We start from the raw sequence: 11,264 nt of genomic DNA, 5'->3' as shown, positions 1-11,264 counted from the left end.
ACTTGCTTCTCACCTTCTAAACCCCGATTATAACCTTTATAGCCAGTAATAAGAACATACTTCCTCGCAGTTCCTTGAGAAGACGACCCGAGGTTTGAATACTCGGTTAACAATTTTTAAAGGGGTTTGTTACTTGTGCACCCAACACGTTTGTACGAAGGGATTTTTGCCGGTTTAGAAACTATATCTACAACGCAACCGTTTCTATGAATTTCTTTACTGGTAGAAAACCCGACGTCAAAATGGTGCCGTTGCCGGGGAACTGCTAACGTGTGCCTTATTATTGGTTATTGTAAATATTTTTCTTTTGCTTGTTTATTTACTTTTGTTTTTCCTTTTTTTTCTTTATTTGCTACTATGAACTCTCACCCCTCTCGCTTTGAGTTTAGTTCTAATATTATTAAAGGAAATAGAAGTTACCGCAGGAATGTGCATCAAGGTCAGACCAATCAAGGATGGATGGAACCAAGAGGATCTAATCAACCCTTCTGGCAGCAACACCCTCCGAGATATCCTGGACAGAGACCATTCTACCGTGCATACCCAGCTGAAAGACATGGTGGACAACCTTGTAATTACCAACAAGCCCCACCCCGTGCATATGAACCATCCTTTTAACATAACCTCGAACCACCACACTCACAAGCTTTTCTTCACCATTTGCCATCATATGATCCTTCCTTACCCCAATACCAATCCAATCGCTCCCAATCATCACCACTTTCCTTTGTATCATGTCCAATTCTGGCAAACAACGAAGCAAAGGATCGCCTAAAGGAAACAGTAATTAAATTTCAAACAACCATTCAACAACTGGAGCAAGCACTAATTCAATGGGCCACTAGGCGCTCAAATATACAAGGATCAACCACGGCTCCATGTGGACAGTCCGATGAAGAGCGTAGCATGAAAGAAATATTAGAGACTCCAGTGGACAAGACAGAGAATGAATTCGTACTAGAACAAGTGGAAGAAGCTGTCATTGTTCAAGAAGAAGAGTTGGTTGAAGATCTAGGCGATGCTGAACTTCCTTGGGAAGCCAGAATTGAGGAAAACTCCGTCCAAGATGCCACAGTTAATGCTAAGGAGGATACCGTACAATCTCCAAGGCAAGTCGTTTACGAAGAATCAGACGGAATAATTCAAGAAGCAAATTTCCTTGATGATGATCGTCACAAGTCTAGTTCTCCTAGTGATGAACTTGCGTCCGCAAGTGAATTCTCTGAGATCGAAGAATCTTCCCCAAGTGAATATGAAAATGATACGGAGGTAGATTTCTCTCAACCTCCAATTTATGACTCGAGTGATGAGGAAGACATAGAAGACTTTGACCAGGATACATATACAATTGAAGATCTTTGCAAGGAAGTGGAAGAATTCACAGAAGAACACAAGGAAACAGAACTTGCAGAACCACCAAAAACACCTATCCCAAGGCCATTACCACCCAATACAAGCTTCAAGTGGGTACAATCCTTAACTTATAATTTTACTTATTCACTTGAATATGGTTTGCTTGAAACAGATGGCCAGCTTAGAGCTCTCTGCGGCTTTAAGAGTAAGAGGGAAATGGCTTTTATTCAGAGCTGGTGCACCAGGTTCAATAAGGTTCCACGCTTCACCTCGAAGTACACGGATTGGTATCATGCTCAATTGCATGGATCACAGAGAACGTTTGGTCACCACGGTGAGATTCTACTTTTTAAGCCGCCCGGATGGAGACATGAAGACCAAGACGGAGGCGGATTTAAACGCAAGGCTTGGAATCCTGAGGTTTATTCTGACATTTGTAACCCCAAGAGCCTAAAAATTTGTTTGAAGCTGCTCAGAAGCTTTACATGCCTAGTTTGGGACCCCGGAGGCTATTGGCATTCCAAGCACTGGTGGAGATTTTTAGACGAATTTAAACACAAGCCACCATAACAGGATACTCTTCCAATGTCCAACTTAAGGACTTTAACTAAAAGTGCTAGGTGGGAGACAACCCACCATGGTATGGTCGCCTCTTTTTCAACTTATTTCTTGTTAATTGCTTTCATTTTTCCTTTTTCATTTTAATTTATTAAACCTGGAATCATGCATAGCATTCATGTCCATCACTGCATCCTACATTTTTCAGTTAAAAAAAAAAAGGGGTTGCACGACGCGACCGCATGCCCCATGCGATCGCGTCATATCGCAAAAAGCACCACCCATGCGACCGCGTGACCCACGCGGCCGCATGATACATATATCGGCGTAAGGATCCAACGAACAGAAAGTTGGGCTGGAATCGTGCGGCCCTTATGCGTTTCGCACAAATTAGCCCACGCGATTGCATGCCCCACGCGATCGCGTCGCTTACCTAATACCAATCCCACGCGACAGCGTGAGCGACGCGATCACGTCGCATGGATTGCACATCACCCCAAAAGGAGACAGAGAGTTGCGCTAAAACGGTGCTGGAGTCGTGCGTTTAGCACAACTTCCAGCGACGCGATCGCGCGACCCATGCGATCGCATCACCCTTCTTTCCCCCCTCTCATGCGATCGCGTACCCCACGCGATCGCGTCACTCCCATTCTCGTCCCAACCACGCAGCTGCGTGGATTCGAAAATATAACCCCCCCAGCCCGCGAACCTATCAGTCGCGAGCCCCCCTCCCACCCCCAACCCTCTTCTCCCTCTCTGCTCCCTCTCCCTCCAACCACCACCCAGCCGCCACCGCCGGCCACCCAGACAACGCCGCCACCCCGTACGCCGTCGCACCAACCCCCTCCCCTCCCTTCTTCTCCCTTCCTCCTCTCCCCTCTCCGCCACTGCCTCCGCGACTACCGCCCCCCACCACCGCCACCCAGCCGCGCCCCCTCCCTCTCCGCCACCCAACCACACCCCCCTTCTTCTATCACTAACCCAAAACCCTCACCGCCACTGCCCCCTCAGCCACCACCGCGTCGCCGTGCACCACCACCGCGCCGGACGCCGCCACAGCCACCTTCTTCCCTGTTCCACCCCTTCCGCTTACCAGGTTCCGCAACACGCAACCTTTTTATCCGTTCGTCACTTTTCTGTATTTTTTATTCTGTTTATGTTCATAATTAGGATAGCTAGACTTGCATGTTGTAGTGGATTTTTAGGTTGTTAGGTAGCTTAGGCTGTGGTTAGTGGATCTAGGTCTGTTTACTTGCATTGTTCTTACTTCTGTTTTATCCTATTTGCAAATCTGTTGCTGCTATAATCATGATTCATATGCTGCTTTCTTGTATGTTGCTGCTGTTTACCTTGAGTTTTTCTGTTTATTTTATATCGATGTACATGCAGCTTGCTCTCTTTTAATTCATATGAACTGATCTGATTGCTGTTTATTTTCCGGAACAATCCAATTTTAGCTGGAATGCTGCCCAAATTTTTTGAAAATTGTTTTCATTCTTGTTTTGGTTTGGCAACTCTGTTTTACTCTACCTCCCCCAAACCATTTCATGAATGCTAAGGGCCACTTTCTTATCCTCTTTTGCTTTCCTGGTTCATAACATGCATTTATGATTCACTGATTCTAATTTCTGATTTTTTTTATTTCTATTCGAATCAGCATCACCCTGTTTTCTTTATTCAATTATGAGTACTTCTATTCTTACCTGTGAATCCTTGTTATATGGAATTTTTCTATGCCACTTACCTTCCTAACTCACTAATTTTAATTTACTAATTTCTTTTTCAAATCCTAACCATACTAACCCTTTTGATCTCTTTTCTGATTATTTTCACTTTCCTCTAACTTTCTAACCATGGCATATTGCTTATTTTTTTCCATTTAACATAAATTCAATCACATTTCATATACTCATTTTCCTTATTCTATTTCTCCCTTACCGCTTTGAGTTTTCTTTGTTTAAATTGCCTATTTGCTTTCCTATTTTTTTTATCCATTCCTGGTTTTCTGTTTTTCAGGATGTCTGCCTCACAGAGGAAAGGTAAAGGCAAGGCTACTGGCAAGCGTAAGAGAGGAGATTCTTCCCAGTCCATCATTTCTCTAATGCACGATTCCTCATGGCGGGAGAAGAATTTCACACAGCAGGAAAAAGCTGACCAGCTGCTCCCTTCGACTGATCCTATAAAATTTGCAAACCGGTACTGTGAGCTAAAGTACCTGACTTTTGCAAACTCCAGAAATCTATACCTGGAACGTACCTTGAAGATTCCAGAAGCCCACCAGCAATACACTACTGAGCAAATCAAGCAAAAGGGCTGGTTCTTTCTGGAGAGATCACTGACAGAGGTCAATGCATCTTGGGTCCGGGAATTCTATTGCAACTACTACCTTACTACCCTAGATGCCGTGAACCTGAGGGGAAAGCAAATTCTGGTCACTGAGGAGGCCATAGAGACCATTCTCCAGCTCCCAGCCAAGTCCGATCAGCCAGATGGTTTTGCACAGGCTGAGGAAAACATGGGCCAGATGCAGTTTGACTGGGATGCTGTGAAGGCAAGGATAGCTCTCGACCCTGCTGTTCCTTGGGAGATGGGTCAGAACACCACTATGCCTAGAGGGATCAAGAGAGTGTACTTAAATGATGAGGCTCGGTGATGCCAAGGCATCATAGGCTAGTTTCACTAGCATTTTTCTGTTAGTTTTAGTTGTTTTATGCATTTTCTTGAGCTTAAAGTAACCAAAAATGGTTAAATGAAGAACAAAGCAATGAACCATCCAAACAACATGATTTTGATGCATATTCCATGAGTTTTAGTTATAATACTTAAATGCTATGAATGGAAGATTTCTCATGAAATTTTGCAAGACTTTGATGCAATTGTTTGGATGATTTCAGGGAAGAAGAGGCTAGGCAAGGAAGCAACAAAATCAATAAAGGAAGCTTGAATATCACATGTGGAGTTTAAGTTCCAGTTTAAGCCTAAACTAGAGCTTAAACGCCAAAAATCATGAAGGATAAGAAATGCTGGAATTGAAGTTTAACCTCCAGTTTGACCTCAAACTGGAGGTTAAACGCCAGAATGAAAAGCCTCACTAAAGAAGCATTCCACGTTTAACCTCCAGTTTGACCTCAAACTGGAGGTTAAACGCCAGAATGAGTATGCCACCCAGGGAGGAGTTCCACGTTTAACCTCCAGTTTGACCTCAAACTGGAGGTTAAACGCCAGAACCAGGAAGAGTACCAGGGAGCCATTCCACGTTTAAGCTCCAGTTTGACCTCAAACTGGAGCTTAAACGTGTTCGACAGCTTTTCTACTCCAGGGTTGCTCTCTCCATTTCCACGTTTAACCTCCAGTTTGACCTCAAACTGGAGGTTAAACGTGTTCGACACCTCCAGGGCTACCATTCTAAGCTTCCACGTTTAACCTCCAGTTTGACCTCAAACTGGAGGTTAAACGTGTTCGACCTCCAGTATGCCTCCACCCTTTTTCACGTTTAACCTCCAGTTTGACCTCAAACTGGAGGTTAAACGTGTTCGACCTCCAGGGCTGCCCTTCCTATCTCCACGTTTAAGCTTCAGTTTAACCTTAAACTGAAGCTTAAACGTGTTCGACTACATGACTCTCCAGGGCTACCTTCTTCCATTTCCACGTTTAAGCTTCAGTTTAACCTTAAACTGAAGCTTAAACGTGCTTCTACAAAAGGCCTCACTGGAAGTGTCTGGCGTTTAAGCTGCAGTTTAAGCTTAAACTACAACTTAAACGCCACTCTTGGAAAAGGTTCCTGGGCCAAAAATATTGTGATTTAAGTTAGTCTTTGAGCACAAAGATTAACTTAAACTTACTTTGGTATGAAACCCAATTGAATATCATGGTTTATGGGATTGGGCCTGAAGGATTGATGAGTTTGAAATCTCAATTTATTGAGTCATGTGTCATTATTTGATTATCACTAAGTTGGCTCAATAAATGTTACAGGATTTGGATCAACAACCTCATCAAGATTATGGATCATAAACCCAAGGCAAAAGGAAAGCAAGGAGAGGCCTCAAAGCCCAAGAAGCACAACTGAAGCTCAATATAGAAAGTGTATAAATAGGATAGAAGTTAAGTTAGAGGGGACTTTTACTTTCACTTTTTAGCTAGTTTCCCTTTTCTTTGTAATTGAATTCAGAGCTATGATTCACTAAACCCCCTTTCATTGGGATAGGGAGCTCTATTGTAATTCAATGAATCAATAATAGTTTATCTTCTTCTTCAATCTTTTCTCTTGAATTTTGTTAGAAAGCTTCTCGATCTAATTCCATTGAGTAGTTGTCTTGGGAAAGAAACTACTCATACTTGGAATCCTTCGGAGCCTTGGGAAAGGAATGGAGGATTCGTGCTAGAGAAGCTTTCTCACAGTGGATTGGATTGGGGTTTGGATGGATATTGTGACATGTAATCCTACCAAATTGTGGTTCATGAAATTGTGTGGTATAATCAGTGATCAAGCATCATCTCTTCTTATGAACATTTAAACCAAGGGATTGGGAATTTGTTTGTTTTTAGAGAGCATTGTGAGCCAAGGAATTGGGATCCAATCATATAAGATTGCCAAGCAAAATTCAATGAACGCATTGGTTGAGGAAGAGATAAACATGTTTTGATTCGGAGATCTCAATATCTCCTATAACCCAATGAATTCCCCAATTCTGATTTCCACTTTCTCTTTACATTCTGCTACTCAATTCATGCAATCACCCCCATTCCCTTTTAATTTCAGCAATTTAGTTTCTGCTCTTTAATTCATGCAATTTAAGATTCCGCCATTTCAATTTCTTGTCATTTACTTTTCCCGCCACTTTTACATTCCGCAATACTCATCTCAATCTTGATTCCGCTCAACTAGAACACACTTCTAATCCGAATTGCTCACTCAACCAATCCTTGTGGGATTCGACCTCACTCTATTGTGAGTTTTTACTTGACGATAACCGGTGCACTTGCCGGAAGGAATTTTGCCGATCGTGCAATTTCCTAAATCGTAGCATAACTAGTTTATGCGCATCAAGTTTATGGCGCCGTTGCCGGGGATTGGTTTTCGATTGACAATTCTCAAATTGGAAGCTAACTAGATTGAGCAATTTTCTCTTGCTTTGTTAATTCTGTCCAAGATACTTGTTGAATTTTAATTTCTGCACTTGGTTACATGCTTTCCTTCTTTATGCCTTTAAATTCATGCAACTAACTCACTGACTCACCAACTGTTTGAATTAATTCCTCAATTGAGCTAACCATACTCTTCCATTAACCAAGAGTATTTCACTTGTTTGTGTTTGAGCTGTGTTCTTGTATGACAGGTAGGAGAGGAGCGACATCAACTCCTCCATATACCGAACCAGAGAGGACCCTTCATATACTTAGAAGGGAAGCAAGAGGGAAGAGAGTAGTGGGAGAAGAGGAATCTGAAGGAGAATCTGAGGACAATTTTGAGGAAGCTTTAGATCTCAACATGGATAGAGAAGTTCACAACCATGAGAGAGCTGATGGAAACGATGCCATCCCTGAGAGGAGGGTTCTTAGTTCATACATAAACCCAACCTCTGGGAATTGTGGTAGTAGCATCCAGAAACCACCCATTCAAGCCAACAATTTTGAGCTCAAGCCACAGCTAATATCACTAGTGGAGAATCATTGTTCCTTTGGAGGAAGTGCTAATGAAGACCCAAACCAACATCTCACAAAATTCCTGAGAATTTGTGACACTGTGAAGTCCAATGGAGTCCAGGAAGATGCCTATAAACTGCTTTTGTTCCCATTTTCACTTAGGGACAAAGCAGCTAAGTGGCTGGAATCATTCCCAAGGGGGAGTCTAACAACATGGGATGAGGTGGAAAGCAAGTTTCTGGCACGTTTCTACCCTCCACAAAAGGTCAATAGGCTTCGATCTGAGGTTCAGACTTTTAGACAACAAGATGGTGAAACTCTCTACGAGGCATGGGAGAGATTCAAGGACTTGACAAGGAAATGCCCACCAAACATGTTCCATGATTGGGTGCAACTGCACATCTTCTATGATGGGCTCTCTTATGAATCAAGGAAGGCTGTAGACCATTCATCAGGAGGTTCATTGAACAGGAAAAAGACTGTGGAAGAAGCCATTGAAGTGATCGAGACAGTGGCTGAGAATGAGTACTACTATGCATCAGAAAGGCACAACACTAAGGGAGTCATGGAGCTGAACCATGTTGATACAATTCTAGCCCAAAACAAGGTGTTTGCCAAGCAACTAGCAGAGCTTACCAGGCAAATAGAAACAAAGCAAGTGGCTGCAATACACACACAAGATCAAGAGGAAGTAGGCATTGAAGGAGGTGATTGGGATGAGGTTAACTATGTGGGAAACCAACAAAGGCAATCATATGATCCACATTCCAACACTTACAACCCAGGCTGGAGAAACCACCCAAACTTTGGGTGGGGAAACCAACAAACCCAACCACAAAACCACAAACCTTACAACCACAACCAACAAAACAATTCCACATACCAAAACTCCAACCAAAGATCATACCAAGCCACACAAAACACTTACCCCCAACCATCATATCATGGCCAAAATAATCAACATACCCAACCTAATCCGAACCAACAATTTCAAGATCAATTAAACCGGATAGAAGGAATGATGGCAACCATGAGTCAAGACATTATTGAACTGAAGAGCTTCAGGGATGATGTGAGAACTACCTTAAGAAACCATGGTGAAAAACTCAAGAGGATGGAATCTCAAGTAGGAGAGCTATCTCAACAGGCACCCAAATCAACTGCAGTGTTCCCTAGTGACACAGAAAAGAATCCTAAAGGGGAACAAAAGAGAGTAAGATGGGAAGAATGCAAGGCCATCACCATATTGAAGGAAATCTCAGAAGAAGAAGGAATCAGGTCCTCAGAGCAGGAACCAGAAATCTTGAAGGAAGGTGTGGAAGAAGTTAAGCAGGAAGGTGGAACTGAGCAAGCCAAGGAACTGCAAAAAGGCATGATGGAAATATACCAACCAAAAGCACCATTTCCTGAGAGGTTAGGAGGAGGTGAAAAAAGGAAAACCTATTCAAGGTTTCTAGAGACATTTAACTCTCTTCATGTCAATATTCCCTTTCTTGAGATTCTTCATCAAATGCCCACACACATCAAGTATTTAAAGGAATTGTTAAGCAGGAAAAGAGTTTTGAAGGGAGGACAAACGGTAACAATGAACAAAGAATGCAGTGCTCTCATCAAGAAGGACACACTCTCTAAGAAAACGGACCCAGGAAGTTTTCATATCCCTTGCATCATAGGGGAAACAAAAATTGACAGAGGATTCTGTGATCTAGGAGCTAGCATAAATGTGATGCCTCTAACTCTTATGAAGAGGCTACAACTGAATGAGGTGAGATCCACTGATGTAATCATACAACTGGCTGACAAAACTCAGAAGCAAGCTGAAGGGGTAGTTGAAAATGTGCTGGTGAAAGTGGGGGATTATTACTTTCCCACAGACTTTGTCATTATGGACATGGAGGAAAGCTACTTACACCCTATCATTCTGGGCAGACCATTTCTAGCCACTACTAGAGCGCTCATAGATGTAGAACAAGGAGAGCTAATTCTGAGAATACATGATGAACAGCTCATTTTCAAAGTTTTCAAACCTGCATCTGAGCCTGAACCAGAACCTGAAAAGCCTAAGGATGATAGTAGCTATCTGTGTTTGAAGGAAAGGAATCCAGCAGCTGAAACTCTAAAACAGTCCTTGGAAGGCAACCAAGAGTTGCAAGAGTTAGAGCCACAAGAATCAGTGGAAACAGATCAGAAGGATCCTCCTGACATAAGGGTCAATGAAGAAATCCTCAAGAGAAAGGGAAGAGTGATAGGGAGATTGCTAAGAGGATGGAGAAATAAGAAAATTCCCACTGAAGGTTTTTCTCAGGGAGATAACGTGATATCAAGTCATTATCTGCCAATCCCACCTGGCCTCAAAACCATTCCTTCCCAGCTCCCTCAAGTGTTCACAATCAGGAAAGTTCTTTCTATGGAACATTTAGAGATCATGAATGAATCAAGTGGGGACGTTTTCATAGTGAGAGGAGAAGACGTCAAGCACTACAATCCACCCTAACAAGGGACAACCGTCAAGCTAGTGACGTTAAAGAAGCGCTTCATGGGAGGCAACCCATGTTTTTAGTATCCTTAATCTTTAGTGCTTTGCTTTACATCTAATAAAGCATGGTTTCTTATGCATGAACTTGAATCCTCAGGACAACTATTGATTAAGTGCACTAAACCTTGCATGTAAATTACAATGGGTCTCTAAGTTTGGTGTGCCTGATGGCACTCCCAAATCTTACTCAAATTGAATTCCATCTTTCATTCAAGGTGCACAACCAAACATTAAGTTTGGTGTTCTTTTTTAACACAGTTTATGAAAAGCAAGAAGTTCCTCTGGATTTCAAAATTCATGACAAGTATACCATTCACATGTTTTAATACTTTGGTTTCAATTACTTAGGGTAGTAACTTTGTTTAGAATCAAAGAGCCAAGGTGACTATGATTTATTAGAATTATGCACACTCATTAAGGACAACCAATATGGATTTCATGTCATCAGGAGACTTAACCAAACACTAAGTTTGGTGTCCAAATAATAAGTGTGCATACATGTAGAAGTCACGGCTATAAGCTCCTAAAGACAAGCATTGATTTACATGTGCAAATACTATTCATAATTCACATGGACCGAAAAATGATAGCAAATTTGTTTGTTTGTGCAGGTACAAAAGAAAAGACAAAAATGGAGGAAAAAGACAAAGGGAGGTACGTGCTTGGTCAAAAAGAAAATTCACAAATCTTTGAAACTAACACATGGGAAAAGGAAGTTCTGCAAGAAAAGAAAGCTACATGTACAACCTAATGCATCCAGAATACTTCCAAGAAAATGAAAAGCAAATCGTCCTTATCCACAATTCATATATTTACCATCAAGCCACCCTTCACAAACCACCCTAGCCGTCCATTTTTCACTCATGGGCACTATAAAGAACCACTTGGGGAACGAGTCCCACACCACCAATTCTTCTCCATACACATTTTCCTTCATAATAGCATAACTATCTCTTGCCGAAAACAACCTCACCACACTTCCAACAACACTTCTTGCTTTACCTTGTCAACTTTAGCTTGTCACTTACCAAAACTAAAGAATCAATGGCAGCTTCATCTAGCCACAAAAGAAGAAAAGACAAGCAGCCAATGGAGGAAAACAGGGAATTCGATGCATGGAGATACAGATCAGTTTTCCATGAGATTCAAGCCGAATGGATGAGACCTAAAA

At 42.2% G+C, this 11,264-nt stretch overlaps 1 non-coding gene across 1 annotated transcript; it reads right to left on the bottom strand.

The window, feature by feature from the left end:
• Positions 1-7,828: 7,828 nt before the first annotated feature.
• Positions 7,829-7,932, bottom strand: LOC112739718 (small nucleolar RNA R71). Its single transcript, XR_003170654.1, has one exon. It is a non-coding gene; the product is annotated as a small nucleolar RNA R71 (small nucleolar RNA).
• Positions 7,933-11,264: the final 3,332 nt, after the last annotated feature.

Source organism: Arachis hypogaea, chromosome 13 (assembly GCF_003086295.3).
Source record: "Arachis hypogaea cultivar Tifrunner chromosome 13, arahy.Tifrunner.gnm2.J5K5, whole genome shotgun sequence".
Lineage (NCBI taxonomy): Eukaryota > Viridiplantae > Streptophyta > Magnoliopsida > Fabales > Fabaceae > Arachis > Arachis hypogaea.
Note: the sequence above shows the minus strand (reverse complement) of the source record. Positions and strands in the feature narration are given on the sequence as shown.